Here is a 14051-nt window from a genome sequence, read left to right as displayed (position 1 = left end):
CCTTTCGAGGCAGCTACATTGTGTTTTCATTAGTGGCTCTTACCACGTCCCACTTAGAACCGAGGGTACGCATTTCTCCGCAACCACTTCAGCACTTATTGTTTGCAGAACTTTTGCTGATGACTATTTTGACTGGTGTGAGCTGATAGGTTTTTGTAATTTGGATTTGCATGTCTTTAATAATCCCTAATGTTCAGCTATTTTCCACACCTTTTTTTTATTCTGTTAAACAAAAACAGGAAAAAATGTGAGTACAATAAACCTCTTGAAATTGTCTTCTTGGAAGGTTGCCCTCTTGATTTTTGCGGTCGATTTTCGATACCAGGATGTTTTTTGAGGGTAGGTGTCATTTACAGGGCTGCAATGAGTGTGAATATTTAGTGACCCTTAGCACTGGTTTTCAAGCTGCTGTTGTGGGAAACGGCCACAAGTCTGCAGCCTTTCTCCATCCCCAAATCCGGTTACTAGGGCAGCAGATCCTTTCTGGAAGTCATGTTACCAGGTTGTAAATTAGAATGCAATGTGCCAGGAAAAAACCCCATAAGTTTATGTCACATTACTTCTTGTTCGTTGTTTGAATTATTTAAATCAGGGTAATGATTAGAATATTGTTTGTCCTAGGTGACACAGTCTGGTTCATTTGTACATTATATTTATATATATGTATAAGTGTATAGATATATATAGATATATAGATATAGATGTGCAGATCCTCCTCCCATGTAACTTATTGAAGAGTGTCCCATAGACCTCCGTTTCTATATGGCCGGTCTTTTTGACATACGTATTTAATACGCATTTGTACACGTATGGTAAACCTGGTCTTAATTTATCCATTCCCTCCACCTTTCCTTTTAGATAAGCATAATTTGTTTTCTAAGTCTGTGAGTGTCTCTCTCTTTGGTAATATGTTCATTTGGGTCAGTTGTCAGATAACGCCTATAAGTGATATCATAGGATATGTATTTTGCTTTCCGACTTACCTCACGTTCTGTGATGATCTCTAGGCTCATCTATGGTGTCTCAAAGAGCAGTGTTTCATTGTTTTCCAAGGTTAATATTCCATTGTGTACATGGACCACTTCTTCTTTATCAATTCATCTGTTGATGGACATTTTGGTTGCTTCCGTATCTTGGCTACTGTGAAAGTGGCTGCAGTGCAGCTGTTGCAGCCTCTGTCTTCTCGATTCTGGTCTTCTCAGGTGAGAGGCCCAACATTGGGCCTGCTGGATGGAATGGTGGCTCGGTTTTACATTTCTTTTTTTGGTGTGTGTGGTACGATGGCCTCTCACTGTTGCGGCCTTTCCCGTTGTGGAGCACAGGCTCCGGACGTGCATGCTCAGCGGCTATGCCTCACGGGCCTAGCCACTCTGCGGCATGTGGGATCTTCCCGGACTGGGGCACGAACCCGTGTCCCCTGCATCGGAAGGTGGACTCTCAACCACTGCACCACCAGGGAAGCCCCAGTTTTTACTTTTAAATGAGGTCCTTTCTGTTCTCATTATTGGCTGTAACCACTTTACATCTCACCAGCAGCTAGAGAGTACACAGTTCTCTAAAACCCTTTCAGCATGTATTGTTTGTAGATGTTTTGCTGATGGTAGTTGACGTGTGTGAGTTGAAACCTTTTGGTAGATTAGATTTGCATGAGTCTAATAATTCCTGATGTTGAGCTTTTATACATTTTCCTTTCTTTAGAAGAAGAGTGTGCAAACTTATCTCTCCATACTATCTCCTTTAAACATTTGCATGTCTTGAATAATTTTGGTCATTCCCTAGCTCAGGACATTTTTTGAGGGCAGGTGTCCTTTACAGCCCTGAGTCTGTGAATGTTAAGTGACCATTAGCAGTGGGTTTAAAGCCGCTCTTGCCGCAAACGGCCACAAGGTGGCAGCATTTCTACATTTCCAACTCTGGGTTTTTGGGCAACAGAGGCTTCCTGGAAATCCTGTTAGTAGGCTGCAAATTGGGGCGGAATGTGCCAGGGCAAACCCCCAAGAGCTTGTATCTCCTTACTCCTTGTTTGTTTTTTAAATTTAATTTTTATTTAGTATCAGAGTAAATTTGATAAAAATGTTGTGTGTGTTCTAGGTGTACAGAATCTGGTTCATTTTATGTAAGTATCGATCCATTCATCTTTGGATCCTTTCCCGTGTAGGTTATTACAGAATGTTGAGTAGACCTCTCTTGGTATTCCATAGGTATTTGGTGATTATATATTTCATGTGTATTAGTACATGTCTGTTAATCCCCATATCCTAATTCATACCTTCCTTACACCTTTCCATTTGGTTAAACATAATTTGGTTTTCTGAATCTATGAGTGTCCATCTCTTGGGAAGTATTTCATGGGTATCAATTTTTAGGTAACACCTATAATTGAGGTCATAGGATATCTGTCTTTTGGTTTCTTTCTTACTTCAAGTTGGGTGATTATCTCTAGATCCTTCTATGGTGGTGCCAATGGCACTGTTCCATGCTTTTCCATGGCTAGTATTCCATTGTGTACACGAACAACTTCTTCTTGATGAATTTTTCTGTTGATGGACATTTTGGTTTCTTCCAAGTCTTGGCTATGGTACATGTTGCTGCAGTGCAGGATTGCCAGCCTGTGTCTCTTTGATTCTGGTCTACCCAGGTGATAGGCCCATCAGTGATCCTACCAGATCCCATGGTAGCTCAATTTTTACCTTTAAACACACCTCCATTCTGTTTTCAGTACTGTCTGTTACCAGGTGACATCGCACCAGCAGCTAGAGGGTACAGAGTTCTCTAAAGCCCCTTCACCATTTATAAGTTGTAGACTTTTTTGCTGGTGATCATTCTGACGGCTGTGAGGTGAACGTTTTTGTAGACTGGATTTGCATGGCTTTATTAATTCCTGATGTTGAGCATGTTTCCTTGCCCTTTTTTTTAACAAAAAAAAGAGAGAAAAAGAAAGAATACAAAATGTGCGTAAAATAAGCCTCTTTAAATTGTCGTTTTGAAATATGCACGTCTTTTGAGATTTTTGCTCGATTTAGTGACCACGGATTTGTTTAGAGGGCAGGTGTCATTAACAAGCCTGGAATTATTTTGAATATCAAGTAACCATTATCGCTGGGTTTAGAGCTGCTGCTGTGTGAAAGGGCCACAAAGAGGCACAGTTCTCCTTTAACCAATCTGGTTATTAGGGCAACAGAGCCTTAATGAAAGTCGTGTTCTAGGTTGTAAATTAGAATGGAATGTGCCAGGAAAAAGCCCCTTAACTTTATATCCCACTACTTCTTCGCTTTTTAAATTTAATTTTCATTTTTTATCACAGCAAGTGTGATTACAATGTTTTGCTTTTTCTAGGTGTGCAAGATGTGGTGGTTTTACACATATATCTATTGTTCTTTGGATCCTTTTCCCATGTAGGTTACGACACAATGTTGAGTAGTCTTCTCTTGGTATTCCGTAGGTCTTTGGTGATTATATACTTCACCTGTGTTTGTATATCTCTGTTAACCCCGATATCTTAATGTATCCAATCCTCACACCTTTCCATTGGTGAATCATAAGTTTGTTTAATAAATCTGTGATTGCCTTTCTCTGTGGAAATATCTTCACTGGTGTCAAGTTTTAGGTGACACCTATAAGTGATATCATAGTATACGTGTCTTTCACTTTCTGACTTACGACAAGTTGTGTGATTACTTCTAGACTCATCTACGGTGTTGCAAATGGCATTGTGTCATTTTTTTCCTTGGCTAATATTCGGTCTGTGCATGTACCAGTTCTTCTTTGTCCACTCATCTGTTGATAGAATTTTTGGTTGCTTCCACGTCTTGACTATTGTAATACTGCTGCAGTGCACATTTGCCTGCCTGTGTCTTTCCAATTCTGTCATCTTCGGTCTTAGACCAAGTAGTGGGCCCGCTGGATCATATGGTAGCCAATTGTTTACCTTGTAAAGGCACCTCCATTCTGTTCCATTAATGGCTCTTACCAGGTTACGTCCCATTTAAAGTTGAGGGTATGCACTTCTCCATAACCCCTTCAGCATTTATGGTTTGTAGTTTTTCTACTAATTTTTATTCTGACTGCTGTGAGCTGATACCTCTTTGTGGTTGGATTTGCATGTGTCTCATAATGCCTTGAAATTTAGCATTCAGGCATGTCCTTTTTTTTCTTCAAACTGTGAGTACAGCTTACCTCCTCAAATGGTTTTCTTGAAATATGTGCCACATTTTGAAATATTTTGGCCATTACCTCCCTGAAGACATTTTGAGGGCAGCTTTCATTTACAGCCCTCCAGTACTTGTGCATATGAAGTGACTATTAGTACAGGTTTTAAAGCTGCTGTTGCAGGTAACGGCCAGAGGGCGACAGCATTTCTGCTTTCCCCACTCTGGTAACTAGGGAAACAGACCTTCCTGCCAGTGGTGTTCCTTGGTTATAAATTAAAGTGGAGTGTCCCCGCATAAACCCACAAAAGCTGATGTCTCCTTACTTATGTTTGTTTTTTAAATTGAATTTACATTTTTTATTGGCGTAATATTCCATTCTGTACATGGACCACTTCTTCTTTGTGCATTCCTCTGTTGATGGACATTTTCATTTCTTCAAAGTGTTGGCAGTGTTAAATATGGCTGGAGTGCAGGATTGCCAGCCTGTGTCTTTTTGATTCTCATCCTCTCAGGCGATAGGCCCAGCACGGGTATGCTTGATTGAATGGTAGCTCAATGTTTACCTTTCGAGGCAGCTACATTGTGTTTTCATTAGTGGCTCTTACCACGTCCCACTTAGAACCGAGGGTACGCATTTCTCCGCAACCACTTCAGCACTTATTGTTTGCAGAACTTTTGCTGATGACTATTTTGACTGGTGTGAGCTGATAGGTTTTTGTAATTTGGATTTGCATGTCTTTAATAATTCCTAATGTTCAGCTTTTTTCCACACCTTTTTTTTATTCTGTTAAACAAAAACAGGAAAAAATGTGAGTACAATAAACCTCTAGAAATTGTCTTCTTGGAAGGTTGCCCTCTTGATTTTTGCGGTCGATTTTCGATACCAGGATGTTTTTTGAGGGTAGGTGTCATTTACAGGGCTGCAATGAGTGTGAATATTTAGTGACCCTTAGCACTGGTTTTAAAGCTGCTGTTGTGGGAAACGGCTACAAGTCTGCAGCATTTCTCCATCCCCAAATCCGGTTACTAGGGCAGCAGATCCTTTCTGGAAGTCATGTTACCAGGTTGTAAATTAGAATGCAATGTGCCAGGAAAAAACCCCATAAGTTTATGTCACATTACTTCTTGTTCGTTGTTTGAATTATTTAAATCAGGGTAATGATTAGAATATTGTTTGTCCTAGGTGACACAGTCTGGTTCATTTGTACATTATATTTATATATATGTATATGTGTATAGATATATATAGATATATAGATATAGATATATAGATATAGATGTGCAGATCCTCCTCCCATGTAACTTATTGAAGAGTGTCCCGTAGACCTCCGTTTCTATATGGCCGGTCTTTCTGACATACGTATTTAATACGCATTTGTACACGTATGGTAAACCTGGTCTTAATTTATCCATTCCCTCCACCTTTCCTTTTAGATAAGCATAATTTCTTTTCTAAGTCTGTGAGTGTCTTTCTCTGTGGAAATACGTTCATTTGGGTCAGTTGTCAGTTAACGCCTATAAGTGATATCATAGAATATGTATTTTGCTTTCCGACTTACCTCACGTTCTGTGATGATCTCTAGGCTCATCTATGGTGTCTCAAAGAGCAGTGTTTCATTGTTTTCCAAGGTTAATATTCCATTGTGTACATGGACCACTTCTTCTTGATCAATTCATCTGTTGATGGACATTTTGGTTGCTTCCGTATCTTGGCTACTGTGAAAGCGGCTGCAGTGCAGCTGTTGCAGCCTCTGTCTTCTCGATTCTGGTCTTCTCAGGTGAGAGGCCCAACATTGGGCCTGCTGGATGGAATGGTGGCTCGGTTTTACATTTCTTTTTTTGGTGTGTGTGGTACGATGGCCTCTCACTGTTGCGGCCTTTCCCGTTGTGGAGCACAGGCTCCGGATGTGCATGCTCAGCGGCTATGCCTCACGGGCCTAGCCACTCTGCGGCATGTGGGATCTTCCCGGACGGGGGCACGAACCCGTGTCCCCTGCATCGGAAGGTGGACTCTCAACCACTGCACCACCAGGGAAGCCCCAGTTTTTACTTTTAAATGAGGTCCTTTCTGTTCTCATTATTGGCTGTAACCACTTTACATCTCACCAGCAGCTAGAGAGTACACAGTTCTCTAAAACCCTTTCAGCATGTATTGTTTGTAGATGTTTTGCTGATGGTAGTTGACGTGTGTGAGTTGAAACCTTTTGGTAGATTAGATTTGCATGAGTCTAATAATTCCTGATGTTGAGCTTTTATACATTTTCCTTTCTTTAGAAGAAGAGTGTGCAAACTTATCTCTCCATACTATCTCCTTTAAACATTTGCATGTCTTGAATAATTTTGGTCATTCCCTAGCTCAGGACATTTTTTGAGGGCAGGTGTCCTTTACAGCCCTGAGTCTGTGAATGTTAAGTGACCATTAGCAGTGGGTTTAAAGCCGCTCTTGCCGCAAACGGCCACAAGGTGGCAGCATTTCTACATTTCCAACTCTGGGTTTTTGGGCAACAGAGGCTTCCTGGAAATCCTGTTAGTAGGCTGCAAATTGGGGCGGAATGTGCCAGGGCTAACCCCCAAGAGCTTGTATCTCCTTACTCCTTGTTTGTTTTTTAAATTTAATTTTTATTTAGTATCAGAGTAAATTTGATAAAAATGTTGTGTGTGTTCTAGGTGTACAGAATCTGGTTCATTTTATGTATGTATCGATCCATTCATCTTTGGATCCTTTCCCGTGTAGGTTATTACAGAATGTTGAGTAGACCTCTCTTGGTATTCCGTAGGTATTTGGTGATTATATATTTCATGTGTATTAGTACATGTCTGTTAATCCCCATATCCTAATTCATACCTTCCTTACACCTTTCCATTTGGTTAAACATAATTTGGTTTTCTGAATCTATGAGTGTCCATCTCTTGGGAAGTATTTCATGGGTATCAATTTTTAGGTAACACCTATAATTGAGGTCATAGGATATCTGTCTTTTGGTTTCTTTCTTACTTCAAGTTGGGTGATTATCTCTAGATCCTTCTATGGTGGTGCCAATGGCACTGTTCCATGCTTTTCCATGGCTAGTATTCCATTGTGTACACGAACAACTTCTTCTTGATGAATTTTTCTGTTGATGGACATTTTGGTTTCTTCCAAGTCTTGGCTATGGTACATGTTGCTGCAGTGCAGGATTGCCAGCCTGTGTCTCTTTGATTCTGGTCTACCCAGGTGATAGGCCCATCAGTGATCCTACCAGATCCCATGGTAGCTCAATTTTTACCTTTAAACACACCTCCATTCTGTTTTCAGTACTGTCTGTTACCAGGTGACATCGCACCAGCAGCTAGAGGGTACAGAGTTCTCTAAAGCCCCTTCACCATTTATAAGTTGTAGACTTTTTTGCTGGTGATCATTCTGACGGCTGTGAGGTGAACGTTTTTGTAGACTGGATTTGCATGGCTTTATTAATTCCTGATGTTGAGCATGTTTCCTTGCCCTTTTTTTTAACAAAAAAAAGAGAGAAAAAGAAAGAATACAAAATGTGCGTAAAATAAGCCTCTTTAAATTGTCGTTTTGAAATATGCACGTCTTTTGAGATTTTTGCTCGATTTAGTGACCACGGATTTGTTTAGAGGGCAGGTGTCATTAACAAGCCTGGAATTATTTTGAATATCAAGTAACCATTATCGCTGGGTTTAGAGCTGCTGCTGTGTGAAAGGGCCACAAAGAGGCACAGTTCTCCTTTAACCAATCTGGTTATTAGGGCAACAGAGCCTTAATGAAAGTCGTGTTCTAGGTTGTAAATTAGAATGGAATGTGCCAGGAAAAAGCCCCTTAACTTTATATCCCACTACTTCTTCGCTTTTTAAATTTAATTTTCATTTTTTATCACAGCAAGTGTGATTACAATGTTTTGCTTTTTCTAGGTGTGCAAGATGTGGTGGTTTTACACATATATCTATTGTTCTTTGGATCCTTTTCCCATGTAGGTTACGACACAATGTTGAGTAGTCTTCTCTTGGTATTCCGTAGGTCTTTGGTGATTATATACTTCACCTGTGTTTGTATATCTCTGTTAACCCCGATATCTTAATGTATCCAATCCTCACACCTTTCCATTGGTGAATCATAAGTTTGTTTAATAAATCTGTGATTGCCTTTCTCTGTGGAAATATCTTCACTGGTGTCAAGTTTTAGGTGACACCTATAAGTGATATCATAGTATACGTGTCTTTCACTTTCTGACTTACGACAAGTTGTGTGATTACTTCTAGACTCATCTACGGTGTTGCAAATGGCATTGTGTCATTTTTTTCCTTGGCTAATATTCGGTCTGTGCATGTACCAGTTCTTCTTTGTCCACTCATCTGTTGATAGAATTTTTGGTTGCTTCCACGTCTTGACTATTGTAATACTGCTGCAGTGCACATTTGCCTGCCTGTGTCTTTCCAATTCTGTCATCTTCGGTCTTAGACCAAGTAGTGGGCCCGCTGGATCATATGGTAGCCAATTGTTTACCTTGTAAAGGCACCTCCATTCTGTTCCATTAATGGCTCTTACCAGGTTACGTCCCATTTAAAGTTGAGGGTATGCACTTCTCCATAACCCCTTCAGCATTTATGGTTTGTAGTTTTTCTACTAATTTTTATTCTGACTGCTGTGAGCTGATACCTCTTTGTGGTTGGATTTGCATGTGTCTCATAATGCCTTGAAATTTAGCATTCAGGCATGTCCTTTTTTTTCTTCAAACTGTGAGTACAGCTTACCTCCTCAAATGGTTTTCTTGAAATATGTGCCACATTTTGAAATATTTTGGCCATTACCTCCCTGAAGACATTTTGAGGGCAGCTTTCATTTACAGCCCTCCAGTACTTGTGCATATGAAGTGACTATTAGTACAGGTTTTAAAGCTGCTGTTGCAGGTAACGGCCAGAGGGCGACAGCATTTCTGCTTTCCCCACTCTGGTAACTAGGGAAACAGACCTTCCTGCCAGTGGTGTTCCTTGGTTATAAATTAAAGTGGAGTGTCCCCGCATAAACCCACAAAAGCTGATGTCTCCTTACTTATGTTTGTTTTTTAAATTGAATTTACATTTTTTATTGGCGTAATATTCCATTCTGTACATGGACCACTTCTTCTTTGTGCATTCCTCTGTTGATGGACATTTTCATTGCTTCAAAGTGTTGGCAGTGTTAAATATGGCTGGAGTGCAGGATTGCCAGCCTGTGTCTTTTTGATTCTCATCCTCTCAGGCGATAGGCCCAGCACGGGTATGCTTGATTGAATGGTAGCTCAATGTTTACCTTTCGAGGCAGCTACATTGTGTTTTCATTAGTGGCTCTTACCACGTCCCACTTAGAACCGAGGGTACGCATTTCTCCGCAACCACTTCAGCACTTATTGTTTGCAGAACTTTTGCTGATGACTATTTTGACTGGTGTGAGCTGATAGGTTTTTGTAATTTGGATTTGCATGTCTTTAATAATTCCTAATGTTCAGCTTTTTTCCACACCTTTTTTTTATTCTGTTAAACAAAAACAGGAAAAAATGTGAGTACAATAAACCTCTTGAAATTGTCTTCTTGGAAGGTTGCCCTCTTGATTTTTGCGGTCGATTTTCGATACCAGGATGTTTTTTGAGGGTAGGTGTCATTTACAGGGCTGCAATGAGTGTGAATATTTAGTGACCCTTAGCACTGGTTTTAAAGCTGCTGTTGTGGGAAACGGCTACAAGTCTGCAGCATTTCTCCATCCCCAAATCCGGTTACTAGGGCAGCAGATCCTTTCTGGAAGTCATGTTACCAGGTTGTAAATTAGAATGCAATGTGCCAGGAAAAAACCCCATAAGTTTATGTCACATTACTTCTTGTTCGTTGTTTGAATTATTTAAATCAGGGTAATGATTAGAATATTGTTTGTCCTAGGTGACACAGTCTGGTTCATTTGTACATTATATTTATATATATGTATATGTGTATAGATATATATAGATATATAGATATAGATATATAGATATAGATGTGCAGATCCTCCTCCCATGTAACTTATTGAAGAGTGTCCCGTAGACCTCCGTTTCTATATGGCCGGTCTTTCTGACATACGTATTTAATACGCATTTGTACACGTATGGTAAACCTGGTCTTAATTTATCCATTCCCTCCACCTTTCCTTTTAGATAAGCATAATTTCTTTTCTAAGTCTGTGAGTGTCTTTCTCTGTGGAAATACGTTCATTTGGGTCAGTTGTCAGGTAACGCCTATAAGTGATATCATAGAATATGTATTTTGCTTTCCGACTTACCTCACGTTCTGTGATGATCTCTAGGCTCATCTATGGTGTCTCAAAGAGCAGTGTTTCATTGTTTTCCAAGGTTAATATTCCATTGTGTACATGGACCACTTCTTCTTGATCAATTCATCTGTTGATGGACATTTTGGTTGCTTCCGTATCTTGGCTACTGTGAAAGCGGCTGCAGTGCAGCTGTTGCAGCCTCTGTCTTCTCGATTCTGGTCTTCTCAGGTGAGAGGCCCAACATTGGGCCTGCTGGATGGAATGGTGGCTCGGTTTTACATTTCTTTTTTTGGTGTGTGTGGTACGATGGCCTCTCACTGTTGCGGCCTTTCCCGTTGTGGAGCACAGGCTCCGGACGTGCATGCTCAGCGGCTATGCCTCACGGGCCTAGCCACTCTGCGGCATGTGGGATCTTCCCGGACGGGGGCACGAACCCGTGTCCCCTGCATCGGAAGGTGGACTCTCAACCACTGCACCACCAGGGAAGCCCCAGTTTTTACTTTTAAATGAGGTCCTTTCTGTTCTCATTATTGGCTGTAACCACTTTACATCTCACCAGCAGCTAGAGAGTACACAGTTCTCTAAAACCCTTTCAGCATGTATTGTTTGTAGATGTTTTGCTGATGGTAGTTGACGTGTGTGAGTTGAAACCTTTTGGTAGATTAGATTTGCATGAGTCTAATAATTCCTGATGTTGAGCTTTTATACATTTTCCTTTCTTTAGAAGAAGAGTGTGCAAACTTATCTCTCCATACTATCTCCTTTAAACATTTGCATGTCTTGAATAATTTTGGTCATTCCCTAGCTCAGGACATTTTTTGAGGGCAGGTGTCCTTTACAGCCCTGAGTCTGTGAATGTTAAGTGACCATTAGCAGTGGGTTTAAAGCCGCTCTTGCCGCAAACGGCCACAAGGTGGCAGCATTTCTACATTTCCAACTCTGGGTTTTTGGGCAACAGAGGCTTCCTGGAAATCCTGTTAGTAGGCTGCAAATTGGGGCGGAATGTGCCAGGGCTAACCCCCAAGAGCTTGTATCTCCTTACTCCTTGTTTGTTTTTTAAATTTAGTTTTTATTTAGTATCAGAGTAAATTTGATAAAAATGTTGTGTGTGTTCTAGGTGTACAGAATCTGGTTCATTTTATGTATGTATCGATCCATTCATCTTTGGATCCTTTCCCGTGTAGGTTATTACAGAATGTTGAGTAGACCTCTCTTGGTATTCCGTAGGTATTTGGTGATTATATATTTCATGTGTATTAGTACATGTCTGTTAATCCCCATATCCTAATTCATACCTTCCTTACACCTTTCCATTTGGTTAAACATAATTTGGTTTTCTGAATCTATGAGTGTCCATCTCTTGGGAAGTATTTCATGGGTATCAATTTTTAGGTAACACCTATAATTGAGGTCATAGGATATCTGTCTTTTGGTTTCTTTCTTACTTCAAGTTGGGTGATTATCTCTAGATCCTTCTATGGTGGTGCCAATGGCACTGTTCCATGCTTTTCCATGGCTAGTATTCCATTGTGTACACGAACAACTTCTTCTTGATGAATTTTTCTGTTGATGGACATTTTGGTTTCTTCCAAGTCTTGGCTATGGTACATGTTGCTGCAGTGCAGGATTGCCAGCCTGTGTCTCTTTGATTCTGGTCTCCCCAGGTGATAGGCCCATCAGTGATCCTACCAGATCCCATGGTAGCTCAATTTTTACCTTTAAACACACCTCCATTCTGTTTTCAGTACTGTCTGTTACCAGGTGACATCGCACCAGCAGCTAGAGGGTACAGAGTTCTCTAAAGCCCCTTCACCATTTATAAGTTGTAGACTTTTTTGCTGGTGATCATTCTGACGGCTGTGAGGTGAACGTTTTTGTAGACTGGATTTGCATGGCTTTATTAATTCCTGATGTTGAGCATGTTTCCTTGCCCTTTTTTTTAACAAAAAAAAGAGAGAAAAAGAAAGAATACAAAATGTGCGTAAAATAAGCCTCTTTAAATTGTCGTTTTGAAATATGCACGTCTTTTGAGATTTTTGCTCGATTTAGTGACCACGGATTTGTTTAGAGGGCAGGTGTCATTAACAAGCCTGGAATTATTTTGAATATCAAGTAACCATTATCGCTGGGTTTAGAGCTGCTGCTGTGTGAAAGGGCCACAAAGAGGCACAGTTCTCCTTTAACCAATCTGGTTATTAGGGCAACAGAGCCTTAATGAAAGTCGTGTTCTAGGTTGTAAATTAGAATGGAATGTGCCAGGAAAAAGCCCCTTAACTTTATATCCCACTACTTCTTCGCTTTTTAAATTTAATTTTCATTTTTTATCACAGCAAGTGTGATTACAATGTTTTGCTTTTTCTAGGTGTGCAAGATGTGGTGGTTTTACACATATATCTATTGTTCTTTGGATCCTTTTCCCATGTAGGTTACGACACAATGTTGAGTAGTCTTCTCTTGGTATTCCGTAGGTCTTTGGTGATTATATACTTCACCTGTGTTTGTATATCTCTGTTAACCCCGATATCTTAATGTATCCAATCCTCACACCTTTCCATTGGTGAATCATAAGTTTGTTTAATAAATCTGTGATTGCCTTTCTCTGTGGAAATATCTTCACTGGTGTCAAGTTTTAGGTGACACCTATAAGTGATATCATAGTATACGTGTCTTTCACTTTCTGACTTACGACAAGTTGTGTGATTACTTCTAGACTCATCTACGGTGTTGCAAATGGCATTGTGTCATTTTTTTCCTTGGCTAATATTCGGTCTGTGCATGTACCAGTTCTTCTTTGTCCACTCATCTGTTGATGGAATTTTTGGTTGCTTCCACGTCTTGACTATTGTAATACTGCTGCAGTGCACATTTGCCTGCCTGTGTCTTTCCAATTCTGTCATCTTCGGTCTTAGACCAAGTAGTGGGCCCGCTGGATCATATGGTAGCCAATTGTTTACCTTGTAAAGGTACCTCCATTCTGTTCCATTAATGGCTCTTACCAGGTTACGTCCCATTTAAAGTTGAGGGTATGCACTTCTCCATAACCCCTTCAGCATTTATGGTTTGTAGTTTTTCTACTAATTTTTATTCTGACTGCTGTGAGCTGATACCTCTTTGTGGTTGGATTTGCATGTGTCTCATAATGCCTTGAAATTTAGCATTCAGGCATGTCCTTTTTTTTCTTCAAACTGTGAGTACAGCTTACCTCCTCAAATGGTTTTCTTGAAATATGTGCCACATTTTGAAATATTTTGGCCATTACCTCCCTGAAGACATTTTGAGGGCAGCTTTCATTTACAGCCCTCCAGTACTTGTGCATATGAAGTGACTATTAGTACAGGTTTTAAAGCTGCTGTTGCAGGTAACGGCCAGAGGGCGGCAGCATTTCTGCTTTCCCCACTCTGGTAACTAGGGAAACAGACCTTCCTGCCAGTGGTGTTCCTTGGTTATAAATTAAAGTGGAGTGTCCCCGCATAAACCCACAAAAGCTGATGTCTCCTTACTTATGTTTGTTTTTTAAATTGAATTTACATTTTTTATTGGCGTAATATTCCATTCTGTACATGGACCACTTCTTCTTTGTGCATTCCTCTGTTGATGGACATTTTCATTGCTTCAAAGTGTTG

Source organism: Stenella coeruleoalba, assembly GCF_951394435.1.
Source record: "Stenella coeruleoalba genome assembly, contig: scaffold_159, whole genome shotgun sequence".
NCBI lineage: Eukaryota > Metazoa > Chordata > Mammalia > Artiodactyla > Delphinidae > Stenella > Stenella coeruleoalba.
Note: the sequence above shows the minus strand (reverse complement) of the source record.